Source organism: Bos javanicus, chromosome 27 (genome assembly GCF_032452875.1).
Source record: "Bos javanicus breed banteng chromosome 27, ARS-OSU_banteng_1.0, whole genome shotgun sequence".
Classification (NCBI taxonomy): domain Eukaryota; kingdom Metazoa; phylum Chordata; class Mammalia; order Artiodactyla; family Bovidae; genus Bos; species Bos javanicus.
In genome coordinates, this window is record NC_083894.1 from 7,190,047 (window position 1) to 7,210,869 (window position 20,823).

A 20,823-nucleotide genomic window follows, 5' to 3' on the forward strand; every position below is an offset into this window, starting at 1 on the left:
CTCAAACTCATGTCCGTCAAGTCAGTGATGCCATCCAACCATCTCATCCTCTGTCATCCCCTTCTCCTCTCACCTTCAATCTTTCCCAGCATCAGGGTCTTTTCAAATGAGTTACTTCTTCCCATCAGGTGGCCGAAGTATTGGAATTTCAGCTTCAGCATCAGTCCTTCCAATGAATATTCAGGACTGATTTCCTTTAGGATGGACTGGTTGGATCTCCGTGCAGTCTAAGGGACTTGCAAGAGTCTTCTCCAACACCACAGTTCAGTGGCATCAATCCTTTGGTGCTCAGCTTTCTTTATAGTCCAATTCTCACATTCATACATGACTACTGGAAAAACCATAGCTTTGACTAGATGGACATTTGTTGGCAAAGTAATGTCTCTGCTTTTTAATAAGCTGTCTATGTTGGTCATAGCTTTTCGTACAAGGAGCTGGTATCTTTTAATTTCATGGCTGCAATCACCATCTGCAGTGATTTTGGAGCCTAAAAAATAAAGCCATCTATTGCTTCCTCTGTTTCCCCATCTATTTGCCATGAAATGATGGTATCATAGGCCATGATCTTAGTTTTTTGAATGTCAAGTTTTAAGTCAGCTTTTTCCACTCTCCGCTTTCAGCTTCATCAAGAGGCTCTTTAGTTCCTCTTCACTTTCTGCCATAAGAGTGGTATCATCTGCAATCTGAGCTTATTGATAGTTCTCCCAGCAATCCTGATCCAGCTTGTGTTTCATCCAGCCTGGCATTTCGCATGATGAACTCTGCACAGAAGTTAAATAAGCAGGTGACAATATACAGCCTTGACTTACTACTTTCCCAGTTGGAACCAATCTGTTTTTCCAAGTCTGATTCTAACTGTTGCTTCTTGAGCTGCATACAGATTTAGCAGGAGGGAGGTCAGGTGGTCCATCTCCTTCAGAATTTTCCAGTTTATTGTGATCCACACAGTCAAAGGCTTTAGCTTAGTCGATGAAGCAGAAGTAGATGTTTTCTGGAAATGTCTCGCTTTTTCTATGGTCCAACAGATGTTAGCAATTTGATCTCTGGTTCCCCTGCCTTTTCTCAATCTAGCTTGTACATATGGAAGCTCTCAGTTCATGTACTGTTGAAGCCTAGCTTGGAGGATTTTGAGCATTACTTTGCTGACAATCAACAGTCTGCATTGATAACTAAGTTTCTTCTTTTCAGAAGACTAACCTATTATGCAAACTACATCTGTACCTGTTGCCCTCTAACTCTGCAGGAGCCACACTCTGCATCTATGATTCTTTAACTTATTCTAGCCACATCCTGATACTTAACTTTATGGCATCATAAACCTCCCCTTGTAGTTTGGTTCCTCTCTTTGCTCTATTTTAACCTCTTGTTGATGCTTAACTTTATGGTGCACTGTTTCTGGAAGCCACCCCATAGAGGTTTGCTTTATCCCTTTTGAATTACAGGAAGAAAGTCACCAGGAAATCCCCAAAGGACAATGGACTCAACAACCGGGACCAACTGCCAGACCCAAATACCTAGCTACCTGACACTTGCCTAGTGACTGATTCCAAACAGTGCAAAAAGAGAGAATTCAGGACCCCTACACCTTTTGTCCCGTATCTCCAAGCCCTGACTGTGAGCCCTGACTGTATGATCCTCTGGATTCCCGATGGAGGGGAGACAGGCTCCTTGAGGCAGGAACCTATTGTGTTCTCCCTTCTGCCGGCTTAATGATTAAAACCATCTTTCTGTTTGTCCCAAACTCTGCCTCTGCAAATTTTATTTGGCTCCAGTGGGCAGAGAAAACAAAGATTTTGGTGTCAACAATGCCATCGAGTCTGGCTGTCCCCCACCGCTCCACCAGGATGACTCCTGCCAACGGGGATCAAGAGGCATCCTGTGTGACCTCACTCACCCCTTCCTCCACCCTTTGTTGATCTGGCCTTTAAGCATGTAGTTGTAGACAGAGGCTCCCCAGTGTCTCTGCTGCAGTCCACCTGAGAAGGGCAGATGATCCTTCTGCAAGGTAGGTTTCCAGGAGAGAGTCAGAGACATCTGTAGTTGAAGAAGGGGTGGGAATAGATGGGTAACAATTAGGGAATCAGTGTAAAGAAACACTTTCAGTATAAAAGTACAAGAGAGAAATGCGGCCAATGCCTATAGTCTATACTTTCTTTTCTATTATTGTTGCTGGGGCCAAGGAAGTAAAACCCCCACAGATATTCTGTAGAATTAAGTAAGACTTATTTAAACAGCTTGCTACAAACACTTGCTCTGTTTTTAGGTTGATGTCACTAAACTAAAATAGAATTCCACTTAGTGAAAGATTCAAATGCTGATCAAAAGATGAAAAGTGAAAACATTTTATTGCTAAGTTGCCTCAGGACAGAGAGAAAAACGTCAGAACATATACTTCAGGTAAGATGAAAGAGAGGTGGTGAGGGAAGGCTACAGACCATGACGTGTTATGACCTGCTATGACCTGTTATGTTGGGAATGGGTGAGTGGGTGCTTGTGCTTGGGAACACGTTGGGATAAAGCAACTTAATGGACTCTCTCCAGACCTTCAAAACCCTAAGGATTATGCCCAAGCCTTCCTTTCTTTTCTCCTTCCTTCCCTCATTCCCTCCATTCATCCATTTATTTATTCACTTATTTGTTGACTTTTCCACACTAGTACCTATTCATAGAAACAAATGTTTGACTACCTGCTCTATTCCAGCCACTGTTCTAGGTGCTGAGACTGTAAGATAATAAAACAGGACTTGTTACTTTGAAGACTTACATATAAAGAAAAAGAGAGATATGAACACTGTAAAGCAAAACCAAGTGGAGAGAAGGAAGATATGCAAAAAATATCAATGATTTACCTGGTATGTGTGTGTGCTAAGTCACTTCAGTTACGTCCAACTCTTTGTGACCCCATGGACTGTCGCCCACCAGGCTCCTCTGTCCATGGGATTCTCCAGGCAAGGATACTGAAGTGGGTTGCCATTCCCTTCTCCAGGGGATCTTAGCTACCCAGTTATCAAAACTGCATCTCCTGCATTGGCAGGTGGGCTCTTTGTCACTAGGGCCACCTGGGAAGCCCCTTATCTGGTATTCTTTGGTGTCTTTCACTCAAGAATACATTGATGAATTATCTGCATTAAGAAATACTCTAGCCCATAAAGCCTCACCTGATTGTGGTCTATGCAAGTGGTTGCTTAGGATGGATCAAGTCTCTCTGTAAATGGTAGCAAAAAGAAAAAAAAAATATTGAGAGTGACAAAAGATCATTTTAATTTCCAAAACTCCTTCTCATTTTTCTATTGTAAAATGTGTATTTGTGATGGGTTGTTGTTGTTCAGTAAATCCATCGTGTCTAACTCTTTGTGACCTATGGATTAAGGGTATTTATTCTGAAAGGAGAAAAGGACAGATGCAGAGACATGAAGTAAAGGTGAAAAAAAGAAATGAATAATTTCCTAACAGAATTCAATGTTTAATGATTTTTCTCCAAAAAATGCACCAAACCCCAGAGCCATAAGCAGAAGTGAGAATCAGTGTAGAAACCCTGACTTCCTGCAACCCGCTTCCTTTATGACAGGCAAACACTTGGACCATGTGTCGATAGATGAAACATCCTCAAATTAGGCCCAGGCCCAGCTGAATATCTCTGCTAGGATAAAAGCACTTTCTGTCCAGCTGAAATTTTCACACTCTCTCCCAGATCGCCTGCCCCGATTCAGGTGTGCCACCAGACCCTTGTACTACTTGGAATTCCAAAAACTGCTTTCCCATCATGAAGTTACTGTACACTCTCTTCTTCTTACTTGTGTGTCTTATCCAGACAACATCGGGTCAGTGGCAGATGCAACTGGTCGGGTGATATAGTGCATGACCTTGGAGCCTAGAGTAGGGAAGCTCAAGTTGATTCATCAACTTGTGCTAAACTTTAGTGATGTGCTAAATGGAATAATATCAACTCTGAGAGAAGCATAGCATATGCGACATGCTCCATTTTACAAATAATGAAAGAGAAGCTTAAAGAAGTGAAAAATAGCCTCCCATGATTGCCCTTAAGTAGTTGGTGGTAAACCCATAAATTGTAATGGTGATAGAAAACATTTACAGGGGACGTTATGGCTTACAAATCATTTCCATGTGACTAACAGCAACACTAATAATAATAGTAAATCATGTTGACTACTTCCAATCCCAAAGAAAGGCAGTGCCAAAGAATGCTCAAACGAACACACAATTGCACTCATCTCACACGCCAGTAAAGTAATGCTCAAAATTCTCCAAGCCAGGCTTCAGCAGTACATGAATCGTGAACTTCCAGATGTTCAAGCTGGATTTAGAAAAGGCAGAGGAACCAGAGATCAAATTGCCAACATCCTCTGGATCATTGAAAAAGCAAGAGAGTTCCAGAAAAACATCTATTTCTGCTTTCTTGACTATGCCAAAGCCTTTGACTGTGTGGATCACAATAAACTGTGGAAAATTCTGAAAGAGAAGAGAATGCCAAACCATGTGCCTGGCCTCTTGAGAAACCTGTATTCAGGTCAGGAAGCAACAGTTAGAACTGGACATGGAACAAAAGACTGGTTCCAAATAGGAAAACGTGTACGTCAAGGCTGTATATCATCACCCTGCTTATTTAACTTACATGCAGAGTACATCATGAGAAATGATGGGCTGGAAGAAGCACAAGCTGGAATCCAGATTGCCAGGAGAAATATCAATAACCTCAGATATGCAGATGACACCATCCTTATGGAAGAAAATAAAGAGGAGCTTAAAAGCCTCTTGATGAAAGTGAAAGAGGAGAGTGAAAAAGTTGGCATAAAACTCAACTTTCAGAAAACTAAGATCATGGTACCTGGTCCCATCACTTCATGGCAAATAGATGGGGAAACAGTGGAAACAGTGCCAGTCTTTATTTTTGGGGGCTTCAAAATCACTGCAGATGGTGGCTGCAGCCATGAAATTAAAAGACACTCACTCCTTGGAAAGAAACTTATGACCAACCTAGATAGTATATTGAAAAACAGAGATATTAATTTGCCAACAAAGGTCCATCTAGTCAAGGCTATGGTTTTTCCAGTGGTCATGTATGGATGTGAGAGTTGGACTGTGAAGACAGCTGAGTGCTGAAGTATTGATGCTTTTGAACTGTGGTGTTGGAGAAGACTCTTGAGAGTCGCTTGGACTGCAAGGAGATCCAACCAGTCCATCCTAAATGAGATCAGTCCTTGGTGTTCATTGGAAGGACTGATACTGAAGCTCCAATACTTTGGCCACCGAATGCAAATAGCTGACTCATTGGAAAAGACCTTGATGCTGGGAGGGATTGGGAGAAGGAGGAGAAGGGGATGACAAAGGATGAGATGGCTGGATGGCATCACCGACTCGATGGACATGAGTTTGAGTGAACTCTGGGAGTTGGTGATGGACAAGGAGGGCTGGCGTGTTGCGATTCATGGGGTCACAAAGAGTCATACACGACTGAGCGCCTGAACTGAAGTGAACTGAACTTCCACTTTAACTAAAACGATAAAACTTTTAATGTCTTATCCCAAATATATTCCTCATAGCAATATTTATGCGGCAGGCCATTTTACAAGATGGGAGCAAGAGATGAAGTAATTTGTTCAAAGGAGTGCAGATTGAATGTAGGGAGCACTTTAACTCAAGCCCAGATAGGTTTGACTCCAAAGACCTTGTTTTATTTAATATTCAACAATCGCAGAAAACTAATTTACTTACTGAATTACATAAAACCAACAAATACTTTAGCTCAAGTATGATCTGTGCATCACTCGGGACATACTTATCCTACAAGGTTATGTGTTCCTCACTTGCAATCCAAGCTAAACTGGGGGTCCTGCATTATCCCTGCAGCCCTCCTCAGGATACAGCATGCTCCAGGCTGTGCTGTGTTGACAGCACCTCCAGATCTTAGCACCTTCAAAGAGCCAAAGTTTATTCGTGCTCTAATGACGCCAACCCGGGAGGGCCTGGGTGCTCTGATCAGACCCCCGACCCCCAAGGAGCAGCCACCACCGTGGGTGCTCCTGGTCTTGTGTCTGAACAATGTGCTCTCAGGACTCTCGTACTTGGGATTAAGGGCCCCAGCCCTGAAGGGAAATGTCAACTCTGCTCAGAATTCATTAACGAAGCAGGTCCAGTTTTTTAGTCACTCAGTTGTGGTCCACTCTTTGCGACCCCATGGACTGTCACCCACCAGGCTCCTCTGTCCATTGGATTCTCAGGCAAGGACACTGTAGTAGGTTGCCATTCCCTTCTCCAGGGTATCTTTCTGATCCAGGGATCGGAGCTGCATCTCCTATGTCTCCTCCATTTGTAGGGGGATTCTTTACCAGCTTAGCCATCAGGGAAGCCTGAGGGAAGCCCAGTAGACCCTGTTTAAATGAATGAGCTTGATCACCTTCCTATAGAACAATTTAAGTCCCATTCTCAGTTCTTAGTATAATTTTTAAAAATGTGGAAAAACATTCTAAGCTTGTAGGTCACATCAAATCAAGTAGAGTGCCAGTTGTGTCCCTGTGAACTGTAATTTGGAGTTCCTTGCTATATAAGACAGAGAAGGCAATGGCACCCCACTCCAATACTCTTGCCTGGAAAATCCCATGGATGGATGTGCTTGTTAGGTTGCAGTCCATGGGGTCGCTAAGAGTCCAGCACGACTGAGCGACTTCACTTTCACTTTTCACTTTCATGCATTGGAGAAGGTAATGGCAAAACACTCCAGTATTCTTGCCTGGAGAATCCCAAGGATGGAGGTGCCTAGTTGGCTACCATCTATGGGGTCGCACAGAGCCAGACATGACTGAAGCGACTTAGCAGCAGCAGCAGCAGCTATATAAGATGAATTCTGGTAGCTTTAGTTACACAGGTCTTATTTATTTGTTTGTTTTTCACCTGCTCTTCTTTATAGGGAAAGGAAAAAAAGAAAAACCTTGAATGTGATAAAATCGATGGTGCCTGCAAGTATCAGAACATCCATGGGTGTGTCATCCTGCCTGGAGAATGCAAGAGTCAGAAGAAACACTGCTGCATCGTCTAGTTTCAGCATCGGAGTATCCACAGCAGCAGCAGACACTCCCCACAGGTGAGTCCTGTTAAAAAAGAGCCACTGTTCACTCGGGTCCTGTGGGGTCTTTCTGAGTGCATGAGGTCATGAACTGGATGGGAAGATTTCAGATGGAAGTCTGGCCACACCACCCCTTAGCTGATTAACTCTGGACAGGCCTTGCCTTTCCTAGGTCTCAGTCTCTGCTCCTGTGACTGTTGAAATGGATGTTCTCCACAACCTCATTTGTTGGTGGTGGGGTTTAGTTGCTAAATCATGTCTGACTCTTCTGTGATCCCATGGACTGAGTCCATGCGATTTTCCAGGCAAGGATACTGGAGTGGGTTGTCCTTTCCTTTTTCAAGAGATCTTTCTGACCCAGGGATCAAGCCCACATCTCCTGTTTCTCCTGCATTGGCAGGCAGAGTCTTTAGCACTGAGCCCCAGGAAAGCCAACCTGTTAATCTCTGTCTACAAATGTATGGACTGAGGGAAAGAGCTTTGAGTGTGTGTGTGTGCGTGTTATGGTATGAAAAGTCACTGAAGTTTTGTGTCCCTTTGTGAAAGGATATCTGTGTTTCCATTGGCATATGGGTTTCCACATGGTCAACATGTTCTTAACTTCACAAGAGACAGCAAACTGCTTTCTGAAGCAGCTGTGGTCGCTGCTGATAATCTCAGTGGCTTCTGAGTTCCCAGTCTCTCCATGTTTCCATCCCTCGTCACACCTCCATGTAAAATTTTCAGTGTTTCTCTGTTAAAAGGATGAAGGACAAATTCTCTAGTGTCTCACGTCCTTCACCTGTTTGCCATACTTTCTCGAGTTTCATCAGCCTGGTTTGCAAACTAACCCCTGACACAGTGGCAGTCGTCTTTCTGGCGTATTGTGTTCTCCTCACACTGAAACACACTTAAGCTACTTGTCCTCCGACTTTGCCTGCCTTATTTGTACTTTCTTTTTTAGTCTCAGCTCACACATGGCCTTCACTGGGAAGACATGCTTCATTCACCCAACTTGTGTAAGAGAAGAGACTTTGGTTCCATGGCCTCAGCTACCAGTACAGTTTCTAGCACACAGTAGGTGTTCAATAGATGTTGACAGAATAGTCGATGAATAAAGAAAACGATAGAATGAGTCTTCAGCTTTCCAATGTAATTCAGGGATGATCCATTAAATGTGAATTCCTCAATTCACTTAATTCAGGAAGTTCCATCAAACATGAGTCCATCATACAGCAGAAGTGTATTTACCATGTGATGAAGACAATTTATTTTCTTCCCAGGCACACACTTGTGTGAGAGTCACACAAATTAAGCATTCTACAACCTAAAGAAAGAACAAAAATGTCTGTTTTTGGAAGAAAGTCTTGAGATCACGATCCGGGGGAAGAAATAATTCAGTTCAACCAGGAATCCCCAAAATACACTGCCAGGAAAGTATTCTGTCTTATGCACCTCTTTTCCCTCACTTTGTCCCTCCTATTATACTTGCTTGTTCAGTAGGAGAAAGGCTGAATTTCAAATTTGTTGTGAATAGAAATTTTATGCTGTAATTTGGAAACTAGGATCAGAGAGTGTAAACAGCTCTCTTGGGCTGACATTTACAGCCTGTTATTGTGCCCTCTGAAATGCACCATTGTGGGGTTATCAGATGTCTTTTGGAAACACCACATTAAAATTTTGTAAGTTTGTGTTTTCATCTTCCTGGCAAGGGATCCCACTGAAGACAAGATGGTAGCACAGCCCTCAGATATTTACTAAAATCTGTGAACATACTCACACATATGCCCCACGCAGTTGAAGAGTGTCAGCAATACTCTGAAGGTCACTCACTATTCCCAGGCTAAGAACATACCCCTGCTTTCAGGGTTTCTCAGATAAGTCTTACAATTAAGATTAAAGATCTAAATATTAAGACCCTGAAGCCAAGGACCTAGAATGATCAGGGCACCAGCTGAGGGGAGAGAGGTTTCTAAAAGAGAAAAGGAATAACCTGCCTGGCTCCAAACCAGGACTAAGGTTGGTTTGGGACTTCTCTGGTGGTCAGTGGCTGGGAGTCCTCCTGCCAGTGCAGGGGACATGGGTTTGATTCCTGGTCCTGGAAGATCCCACATGCCTTGGTACCTAACCCCATGTGCCAGGTGGCTGAGCCTGTGATGTAGAGTCCAGGACCCGCAACAAGGGAAGTCACCACAATGAGAAGCCTGAGGACCACAACTAGAGAGGAGCCCCCAGTCACCGCAACTGCAGAAAGCTCAGGTTCAGCAGCAAAGACGCAGCACAGCCAAAAACAAAAAAAAAAAAAAAAAAAAGGTTGCTTTTCCTGCCTCTTAGCAGGTGGGGGAGATAAGCAAGGGCCCCCCAAGGACCCTCTAAGTCCAGCCTGTCCACTCTGGGTCATTAGTAGAGGTCACCAGCTTTGGAGCCCAGGTTGACTGGTCAGAGGGCTGGCTCTCATTGGCTTTGCCCTGGGGGTTCAACGCCCTGAGGGGTCAATGCCAGGGCTGGCAGCAGGGTCACACTCCCCACTCTGCCCACTCATGGACATCAACCTTGTTTCCACTTTCTTGAACTGCTGATTCCAACCCACAGGCTGGAGGGAAGGTGCTAGCACTTGGCTTCCAGCAGAGAGCTTACTCATCATGGGTCCTCACACCTGCAGCTCTTTGTCACATCCTGGAGGCTGTCCTGATGCCCACCCATGCCATGCGTGGCTTCATCATGGCAGCTGTGACCCGGGAGCTCTGACTTCTCGACTGCCCATTGCTGGGACCCATTGATGTCCTAGCGCTGTGCCAAAAATCTCACATGAGGAGTTCTGCAGCTCTGTCTTCATTTTTACCCAGGACATCCCCTCAGAGCCCAGTGGAGGAAGGGAATCTACACCCCCTTCATTCTGATTGAAAGTTAGCTCAGTGGGGAAACTGACTTGGGGTCACTCATCTGAGTGAGGCCACAGAATCAGTGACTGTGTCCAATGAGCCCACAGCAGAGATCGGCTTGTTGACCAGAAGCAGACAAAGAACGGGGTCTGGGGGTGGGCATCGGGGGGGGTACTGCATCCATCCAGCCCCTGCTCACTTAGCTCATTATCTGTCAGGTTTTGTGAGCTAACACCCTGGGAAGCACGAGGAGCCCCGGGCAATGAGACCTAGAAAAGGAATGATTGGTCCAATGAATGTATTTACATTAGGTGGCTCAGATGGTCCAGAATCTGCCTGCAATGTGGGAGATCTGGGATAGATCCCTGCGTCAGGACGATCCCATGGTGGAGGGCATGGCTACCCGCTCCATTATTCTTGCCTGGAGAACCCCAAGGACAGAGTAGCCTGGCCAAACAATGGGGTCACAAAGAGTTGGACACGACTGAGCGACCACATGGTGTGATGTGATGATTGTAGGAAGTGACTGAGGGGAGACAGAGGACGAAGGGTGCTGGGCACCAAGCTCAACATGGCGGAAAAAGACAAGACTCCCTGCAGGAGGCAAGGTGCCGGCTCTCAGGGACCCTCCAGCGCCTCTCAGCCACACCAGCCACTCTCCTCCCGCACATCCAAGTGATCTTACTGCCCTCTGAGATGTCCTGTGACATTCAGCACTTCTGTGATGCGGGGAGCAATCACACAGGGGCTCAGACCCCCGCCTCCCCTTCTTTTCTCATCCCTGCCACCGCTTGCTCAAGATATGGGGCAGAATAGACATCCATGTTTTTTCCCAAAATGCTGTGGTTCTACCTATATGAATTATCTCCTAAAGAATACCTCTAAGCTTCCTCTTTTTTCTTGCTCTGCAGCCAGGAACAAAATGCCTCTGGAATGAGGCAAACAGTAAACTTTAGGTACTGCTCTCAGCTCAGACACACGTCAGTAGGTGGAAGGTTTCAAAAAGGAGACTGTGTATGTTATGACTATGTCATCATATTAGACTTTAAAGAAAGCAGATGACGGTTTGTTTCCATTCTTTCCCATTGATTTCAGGGTTTCTTCTCTATGCCTCCAGGGCAGATAGCCTTCTGCAAACCCAGCTGGGAAACTTCCCTTTTCTACTCTTCCCACATTAGCATCCCTGAGGTGCTTTGGGGACACCAGGGTATCTCTCTGAAAGTGGAGCAGGTTGGAGAAACGAAATTGAACTCAGACATGACAGGGAAATGCCAGAGACCATTTACCTGGGATCACTTGAGAAAAGAAGACAACAAAGATGAGGAGGTAAGACAGCTTCAAGGCTGGTTCAGAAGAGACTCCTCGCAAGTTCCTGGAAAGGAGAAAACAAACAGCACTTCAGCGGGTTGAATAAAAAGCAACCCAAAGCTTCTTTTATAGGTCCAATCAGGGCGACTGCATGTGGAAGACAGTGTTCAATTCTAATCTGAGTACTAACTAAAATATTCACTGGACTTCGAAACCACGTGACATTAACAGGAGCAACGATTAACAATGTTCCGAGCAAAGCTGGAGGGGTTTCTTTTGTTAGCTTTTAATGGGTGCAGGACCAGAAGAGAACAACAATGATGATGACAGTAAAAATAAGAATGAATAGATGGGATGTCCCTGGCAGTCCAGTGGTTAAGACTTGACCTTCCAGTGCAGGTGATGTGAGTTCCAACCTTGACTGGGGAGCCAAGATCCCACATGCCTTGTGGTCAGAAAGACAAAACATAAAGCAGAAGCAATAGGGTAACAAATTCAATAAAGATTTTAAAATGGTCCACATCAAAAAAATAAAAATCTAAAAGAATGATTAAAATTGATGGAGCACTTACTCTATGGGAACCTGTGAGTAGTTCAGATGACGTTTTCCCATTTGCTTTCATGAAGTTAGTACCATCCACTACTTCAACTCAGGCACAAGTACAGTCAAGATACAATCTTTTATTTTTCCAATAGTCACTCCTGTACTTAACTGAATGGGACTTTGAGAAGGAAAACTATCACAGGGTTTAGGACTCACTTCTCTTCAGATGCTGAGAGGTGTCTGAGATCTATTGTAGCATGTCACTTGGCTCAGTTTGTACAGAAGACGGTCCCCCTGCATCTGACAATGGGCTTTATCTGTGCTCTAGGAATGACCCTGCTGATTCAGAACCCTGTCCAGGCCATGGTGATGTCTAATGACCGATAAAGCCTCATGTTCTTGACTCTTGTGCTATAAAACACAGCATAGTTCCAGGGTAAGTGAAAGTCGAAGGGCTTTGCTCCTTAGCCAAAGCCTGAATCAAAACAAGTTTGGGACAGGGGCTTAGTGCCCCTGATGAAGGACAGAAGGAATGAAAACAGCTCACCAGACTGAGATGGCATCTTGAGATCAAAAAATGAGGAGGCTGCTGGGTATAATCAATAAGTCCATTTTTTACCAAGGTTGGGGGAGCACCTTACTTACTCACAGAGCAGGACTCCAAGGCTCCCTCTGAGGAGCCACTGGGGCTATTTTGTTGTTAACCTGGTGTATGCAGGTGGGGGGTTGGAAATAGGAATCTATTTTCCTAAGATTTGTGATAAGGTAACTAGTCACATGGGAATACATCAGGGAAGTTTATCCTCATTGTTTGGGGACTAACAGAGCATAGAGGCTGCCTGGTCCTAATGGTTATTAAACAATATCTATTAACTACAAGACCCTGATGACAGAGACGTGATTCACCACACAGGCCATTTCTGGGCAGGGTCAACAGAAGGACGGCAGGAGCTGCACGAGCCCAAGATGGGGTCAGTGATGCTAACAGACATCCAGGCACCCTCCTCCTGGTTTCCCTTAACCTGCTGTTTCTCTCCTCTGTCACCAGGCTTGGGCTGAGCCATCCCTAACTTAAGCCTCAGCAGCTGGGGGGTGAGATTTCAGTTTTTTCTCACCCAGAAAATCTTGGGCTTCTCATAAGAAATGATCCCCCTTATTCTGAATGAAGCATTTTTCTGTAACAAATGTCTTCAGAGTGACTGACTCAAGAATTCTTATATTTTCCTCTCATCTCAAGATGATGGCTGATTACTCATCCTATATTTATACAATTAATCAGAACCCACCAAGTGAAGCGTGTTGCAGGTGATTATGATGGCCTTCCTACAACCCGAATAAACTAGTCTTACATTATACCAATACTAATATCATCCCTAATGGTATCCATGGGGAAAAAATAAGACTAGAGATATTCAGTGTGGTGTTCGAGTTTGTATGTGGTGAAATTAAAGTTCGAATCAGGAATCTGACTCTAGATACTGAATTCTTTATTACTGCATGATGTCCTACTGGTCTCCTTCCTCAAGGATTAAGTATTAGAATCAAGTGAAAATTATTATACATTTTAAAAGAATGATAAATTGGCTCATGACTTTCCATACACTAGTGATAATCTAGAAATTAGGATTTAAAAATATTTTTTTATTGACTAAGTTGATTTTAAAATACCCTGTAAAGGGAAAATTTGCAAGAATAAGCTGGATAATTTTTATAAAGAAGAATGCAGTGACTTTCCTTACCAGATGTTATAATTTATGATGGTGCTGAGGCTTGAAATATGTGACTTTGGCTGAGAAATTAAAACAAAATAAAACTTGAGGCAAAACAAAGAAGCCAGAAACAGTACACTGGTTGTTCATCTGCTAACCTGTTCTGAATTTTCTTTAATTATTCATGATTGAAAGTCAAGTGAAAGTGTTAGTTGCTCAGTGGTGTCTTACTCTTCCCGATCCCATGAACTGTAGCCCACCAGGCTCCTCTGTCCATGGGATTTCCTAGGCAAGAATACTAGAGTGGATTGCTGTCTACTCCTCCAGGGGTTCTGTCCAACCCAGAAATCTGCATAGCAGGCAGATTCTTTACCATCTGAGCCACCAGGGAAGCCCACTCATCACTGATTGGTACCCAGTTATAGAACTGGTCCTCGTCACACCACCGCAATGCCAGTCACACTCTTTCCTGTGAGATTGTTCAGGTTTTGGAAGAATGCTCGTGTCTTTTGTCCTTCCTCTTTGTCACCGGCTTCCTGGGCACCTTGCATCCTGTCTCCAACCTCCCACCCTAAACCTGCTCTGTAAACTGCAAAGAACTGCGGTCCTGTCAAGGCCTGTTCCCTCCCCAGAGGGAGGAGAGTGACACCTGTATGGAGAGGCAGCCTACTCAGCAAACTACAGATGGGGCCACACCTTGGACAAGTCACGTGAACAAGGAAGACACCAAATGACTGAACCTCTCTCAGGACTCCAGCCTCGGGCTGAAGTGGCTTAAGGGTCACATTTGCTCTGTGAATGAAAACACTGTTGCAACATTTGTGTTCAGTCGTGCAGAACTCTTTGCAACCCCATGGACTGTAGCCTGTCAGGTTCCTCTGTCCATGGAATTTTCCAGGTAAGAATTTAAAGCATAATAACTGTCTCCCTCCCACTGCCTACCCTGCCATGGAAAACATCAGTCCTAATGATAAAACACTCGATTGTGTAGATGTGAGAACTGTCTGCTTTTATTTGCACAAGAGGAGACCTGCTCATGGTCTCTCGCTGGGTTCCTCAGCTGGGCTGCCTCCATCAGCTCGACTTTATTTTGCAGCAAACGGTGGATGCCCGCAGGGTCCTCTGAAGGGCTCACAGCTCGGCATCCCTTGCTTCAGGCAGATTCCACCCCGAAGATGGCAGGGTCTTTCAAAATTGAGCACCCTAGTGCTGTCTGGAAAAGGAAAAGACATTTATATGAAGCCTTGTGGAAGTCCCATGTGGAAATCTGGGGGTCTCACCATCTGACTGGGATCCCCTTCTTTCCCAGCTAAACACCAATAGCAAACATCCCCCTCGTATCCCTCACTATCTGTTCTGATGTAAGATGTCAGTGATGCTGATGAACCTGGTTTGAGAAGATGCCACGTGTGGGAGCAAGTAAGCCCCTGAGACGCCACGGTGAGCCTGTGCTCCAGAGCCCGGGCTCCACAATGAGAAGCCCCTGCAATGAGAAACGTGTGCCCTGCAACTGGAGAGTAGCCTGCGCTCTCCAAAACTAGAGAAAAGCCCGTGCAGCAATGAAGACCCAGCACAGCCAAAAGAAAGAAAAATATATATATATGTATATATATATATACACCCTTCCTGTCACAGGAACACCTGGGTGTTAACCGCAGGGTCTGTAACCACTGCCCCGTGTGCCTCACCAGTCACCCCACCTCCCCATCATGCAAAACCCACCCAGCTCTCACAGCCTCGTCAGATGGAAGCCTTGTCCAGCAGAACTCAAGGTCACACCGTGTCATGTGGCAAGAGGTGTCCGGTCCAGGCCTGATAAAGGAAGTTTGTCTCATACTGGGTTATACCAGTCAAGTGATTCAACTGATTTAGTTCGCAAATCATCCAGCTCATTCCAGGGAAAAGAGAAGAGGGAGAGAGTTACCACGAATAAGACATTTAAGGTCATGAAGATGCAACAATATGCTTTGGAAAGAATTCTCTAATCACTTAATGCCTAATTTGAGTGTGGAAGTGACCTACTAGTAGCTCTGTCATGCTTTACTTTCTGATCATGGTTAACTTAGGGAAGGAAAAACCAAGTAATGATAAGAAAGGGCATCCTGGTTGGTATTTACCCGGCAGTACCTGGAAGAGGATCAAGAGAGCGGTGAGGAAGACATGGAGGAGCCTCATTGTCCTGGAACGGAGGTCCTGGAAGGTCTGGTGGGAAGGATCAAGGACACAGTCAGAAGTCCGAGGAGCTCAGGGCCTCCAGGACCAGAGTAGACACAACCTCCTACCCCAGGGCCCTGCACCTGCATCAGCAGGAGGAGTGTGACTGCTCCATCCTTTCTGGCTCCCTGAGCCCCAGCTGTCACTCACCTTGGGTTTGCATAGACCTGGGGTTTCAGATCTGGGGTTGAGGCCCTCCTGTGCCCACATCTATGGAGGCGGCGTCCCCGTGAGGCAGAAGCTGGAGCATCCAAAGCCAGTGGTAGGGCGGGAGTCCGGCTGTTACAAAAGGAGGGTAAGGCCAGCCCCTTGCCGGTGAGGAGGTTCATTAGAAAAGATTTAGAGCCCAGTTGATTGGATCTTCAGGGCTACTTGAAAGGAAGATCCAGAATGGTGGTGGGTTATAATCTTCCTGGAGAATCCACTTTAAAGGAAGAAAAAGTTTGTATTGGTTAAAAATTAGTGGAGAAATATACCCAATTATTTCTAGGATTTTAATTTTAATGTTTACTTTCATTAAATCTATCACAGTTTTTCTCATTATAAAACATAATACACATCAGGAAGTTTCAACTAAAAACACCCAGAATTTCAGGTCATAAGTAAATGCAAAAATGAAAGATTTTTTAAAAACCCATAGGCCCACCCTTCAGTTATAACTACTACCTACAATTCAGAATATTTCAGCTCTTTTCCTTTGCAAATGAAATTGTGTAAATATTTATTTTTAATTTAAAACATAGAATCTTACTTCACACTCAATGCCAATGTGTTTTTACCACTTAAATATTATCTGGGAAAAATTTTACATCTGTTCAAATGAATTTGCCTCATAAATTTGTATGACCATATATATATATATATATATCTTGAGGAATTTATATAACACTTTTGTATAAATTCCTACAAGTGGAATCTCTCTCTCTCTCTCTCTCTCTCTCTCTCTCTCTCTCTCTCTATATATATATATATATATATATATATGCATTTTTCAAGTTTTAATGGGTTTTTCCCAATTGCCCATGCTAGAAATGTTGTACCACTTTATCCTCTTACTGACAATGTTAAAAAGTATATTTGACAGCCAATATTCTCATTACTAGTGGTTTTAAGAATTTTTTCAATTTTTCCAAATTGAATGAGGGAATATTTTCTTTTTTGTTTTAATATATTTAAAAAAAATGTTTCTGAGGTTGAACATTTTGAAAAATGTTTTTTGGTTATTTTTATCTCTTACACTTTACCCATTTTTCTATTCATCTTTCCTTGCTGACTTCTCAGAATACCATGTATATTTAAGGTCACTAATCCTATATTCTATGTGTTGCAAAAATTGTTTCTGGCTTGCTTTTGGCTGTGTGCTTGCTCATCTAATAGATGAAATTTATAGCTACCCTTAGAGATAACATTTGGTTTTCTTCAAAGATATTTATTAGTATGTTTATCTACTTCTGTCTGTACTCCTGGTTAGTTTCATCCTTAATTCTTTCAGTCCTGGAATGGAGGCTCTTCTGAAAACCTATGACAGACAAGTCCCCAGCAGTGACCTGAGAACTGTTGCTTGCACCATCCAGCACTATAAATTTCCTGAGCCCACAGACGTGCCCTCACTCCCACATGTCTCATATGGAAGGCTGATGTCTGAGTTCACATCTCTGTCTTCTTAGGAAACCTAGTCTTGCATGGAAGAGAAACAAGCTCATACATGATTGGAAGGAATTGAAAATGATCAGGGCGACCCGGGTGAGCCAAGTACAGCAGGGAGGCCGTCAGGGGGAGGACGGGGGAACACATGTTATACACCCATCAGAGCACCTAAACCACACAGCCTGCCTGGCACCTACCTAGTCCTGGTCAGAGACAGTTCTGTTCCTTCTGCTCTTCTGTTTGTCTCTGCCGGAGGCAGCACTAAGTGATCTGAGCTGTTAGTAAAACACAGCTCCTCGAGTTCAAGATAATCAAATCTCCCTCTGTAGTCTCTTTCAGAGGGCATGGCTATACTCACTGATTCTCTATTACCAAATAACATTTAAATTATTCCATCAAGTTAAACACAATGTTATTGCTTCATTGAAATTACAGGTTTTACTAAAGAAAAAAAAAATGATACGTGGGTGATTGAGTCTAAGAACTAGATTTCCCTTTAGATGTTTTTGCCTCCTCTTAGTACAACCTTTTGTACTAAGAAACTTACCTTCAGTAAGTTTCTTTCTGGGTACTTCAGAGTGTTTTTGTAACTTGGCTCCTAGATATTTCATGGTTTTTCTTTTTGAGCCACATTCTTCTTTCATTATATTTTATAACTGCTACTGTCTGCATGAGAAAAGCTCTGGATCTGGGATAATAATGCATCACTAGCCCACACGTTGAACTCTTATTCATTTAGATTTTTTGTGGTTACTTCTCAGTGGTTTTGCAGTTCTAAAATTATAGGTCTCTAAGAATTATCATTAACCTCCTGGGTTCTGAAGTGTAGGATTCTTCCTTTCTGCTCTCAATGAAAGACATTGACTCACAATGCCTGGAACTGGCAGAGATCCTCAAAGCCAACTTCCTTACTTCACAGAAGAGGAAACTGTGGCCAAACAAGGTCAAAATCATGTCTAGGGGTTATCCTCTGGTAAATGTCTTTTATGCTGCAAACTATTTCTCAGTTATGACAATGCAAACATTAACTTGTTTTTATCCATTTCCCCTGTTTTCCTGTTTCTTTGTCCCTTCTTTCTCCTGTCAAAGATCAACTTCCTCAATCTCCAAAAATGAAACAAGGTTTTTCAAAAACAGTTTCTAAAGACAGTTGCTGTTTTTTGTTTTTTTTTTTTTAGTTGCTGTTTTTTAAATAGATGCTTCCACCTTTTTTTCTTTATGTGTAATTTCTTCTGTAAAAACCATTGATTTTTCTTCCAGGGCTTGATGAAGAATTTCAACTCATGCATGAAGCACAAGTTGTAGTTTAAGCCAAGATGTCCTTGGGTGGTCAGAAATGACTGTGTCCAGTGAAGAAATGGAGGGAGTTTTAATGACAACACCAACACCCAGTGCTTCTGCCACCCTGGGATTAAGTCTACCACTCTTGCAGGGTCAAAATGGAGATGATTGAGTTCGTGTCAAGATTTCTGTTTAAAAGTTAGAGCGAGATAAACATCCACATTGGGTCTAGTAATGTGGGCTAATTCTGATTATGGGCCCTGAGTGAAATCTCTGGAGGATGTATGGGCTGTGAGAGAAATTGTCCAAGGCAAGGATGGTTGCTACTTCAAAGGAGAGAAAATAGAAATGGAGGGAAGAAGGGAGGGAGAGAGAGCAGTCACAGAATCTCCTAAAATTCTTCTTCAGTTTTGGGGCCATAAAAGGCCCCAGTCTGCTCCCCACGTGCTCCTCCAGCAGAGCAGGCCAGGGAGAATGTGGCCCTGGATTAGCACCTCTTTTCTCTGTCAGGTGCTGGCAGCTCTGTTCCCACCCGGCTCTGCTCTGAGGAGCTTGCTGGCTCCACTCTGACAGGACAGGCCTCACTCTGAACTCTCGTTCTCTCCCTAGAGAAACAGAATGACGTCCTTGAGTCATGAACGAGTTGGGAGTCCTGTTACCTGTCGACTTTGTTTCACCTACAAGACTCCGAGGTCTTGAAAACCCAAGACTGAGTCTCCTCAGCGTTGAGCTGAGGTGTGAACCAGACGAAGAATAACTCGAGCATGGAAACAGGAAGCACCTTTGACAGAACCATAGGAACGTGGGATTCTTCTCCTTCTTCGTCTGTGCCCAGACTTCTCCCATCAGAGCCTGGGCTCCCACGCCTTCTGCGCTGGACCTCGAGGGGCCTCACTCATGGCTCCTGACTCAGGGGCTCAGGAACCCGGGCCCCCGGCCTGCCCGCTTCTGCACACACTCCAGTCTCGGGGTCCTGCTTCCAGTGAGAATAAGAATGGGCCCTTCAAGCCCCCGACGCCTCAGGTTGGTCTGGGGGAGGCACCATCTCACGTGCGCACGGGTGGCTTTGGGTCTTGGGCCGCCATGAGCGTCGGTTGTGCCCGGAAGTGTGTTGGGTGCTGGGCAGCACCTCACCGGCTTTGCGCAGAGCGCCCCAGGACCCTCTCCCTGCGGAGCGCCCGGGACCCGCCCTGCGGCCTCCCGGGGACGACCTCGAGCGGCCGTTCCCTCCGCGGGGAGCAGGACCACACCGAGGTCAGGAGGACTAAGCCTCGGGTGGACGCAGAGCCGGGCCCGCCACCGCGCATGTCCGGTCCCGCAGCCCCTTTCCTCCCTCAGAAGCAGCCTCAGACACCTCTGGGATGTCTTGTGGAAAGATGACGCTGGACGGAGGCTTCGGACCCCAGGCTCTGGTCCCGGCTCCGCCTCCGACTACAGGTCACATCCCTTTGCGGCGCCTCCATGCCCTCATCAGCAAGATGCCAGAGCTGGGTGAGCTGAGGCATGATTCTGAGGCGCGTGGCTCCAGGTGCTTCTGAGAGGCATTGGGGCCTGATGCAGAGCAGGGATCATGGGAGGATGGCCGCTTGCCTGGTCCTTGGGCTCCCGCCTGGGGTCCCCCGAGCCGAGACCCGGTCCATCCGGGCCCTCAGCTTCGCTTACCCACCTCCTCTCCCTGCTGTGGGCCGCGAGGCCTGAGGAGCCTCTCCTTCGTCCTCCAGGGCCTGTTCCTGGAGGTGCCCTGACGGCCCGCTGTGTTCCCATCACCGGGCGCTAGTGAACCAGAGAAATCACTGAATGGGCATCTGAGGAGGCGCAGTGCCTCCTGGCCGGGACACAAGGGCCACCGCCTGGCCCTCAGGGACTCTGTACCCAGGCCTGGCTCATCGGCAGAGACTGGAGGGGACGCGAGGCTGCAAAACGCGGGGGGCTAGTCACTGCCCCTGCCTCAGCAAGCTCAGGGAGCCAGTCACCGCCGACCCCCGAGAGCTGAGCTGCTGGGCAAGTGGAGGGTGTCAGAGGGTCCAAGCGCTGCTCCAGCACCAGGAACACTGAGGACGGGAGGAGATAGAAGGAGGAGAACAGCTCTCTGTGACACCGTGGCACGGCCTTAGGGCTCAGATGGTCAGATTCCCCTGCAGAAGGGAGGAAATCAAGAGGAAATAGGGCAGCATGCCA

The 20,823-nt window shown here is 45.3% G+C and overlaps 1 long non-coding RNA gene across 4 annotated transcripts; it reads left to right on the plus strand.

Annotated features, from left to right (window-relative positions):
• Positions 1 to 1,903: 1,903 nt before the first annotated feature.
• LOC133239820 (uncharacterized) lies at positions 1,904 to 18,859 on the plus strand. Of its 4 annotated transcripts, none has more exons than XR_009733987.1 (4): positions 1,904 to 2,005; positions 2,264 to 2,397; positions 6,926 to 7,099; positions 18,625 to 18,859. It is a non-coding gene; the product is annotated as an uncharacterized LOC133239820 (long non-coding RNA). The 4 variants fall into 4 exon arrangements; XR_009733986.1 differs by lacking the exon at positions 18,625 to 18,859 and adding an exon at positions 11,038 to 13,412; XR_009733988.1 differs by lacking the exon at positions 18,625 to 18,859 and adding an exon at positions 8,344 to 11,010.
• Positions 18,860 to 20,823: the final 1,964 nt, after the last annotated feature.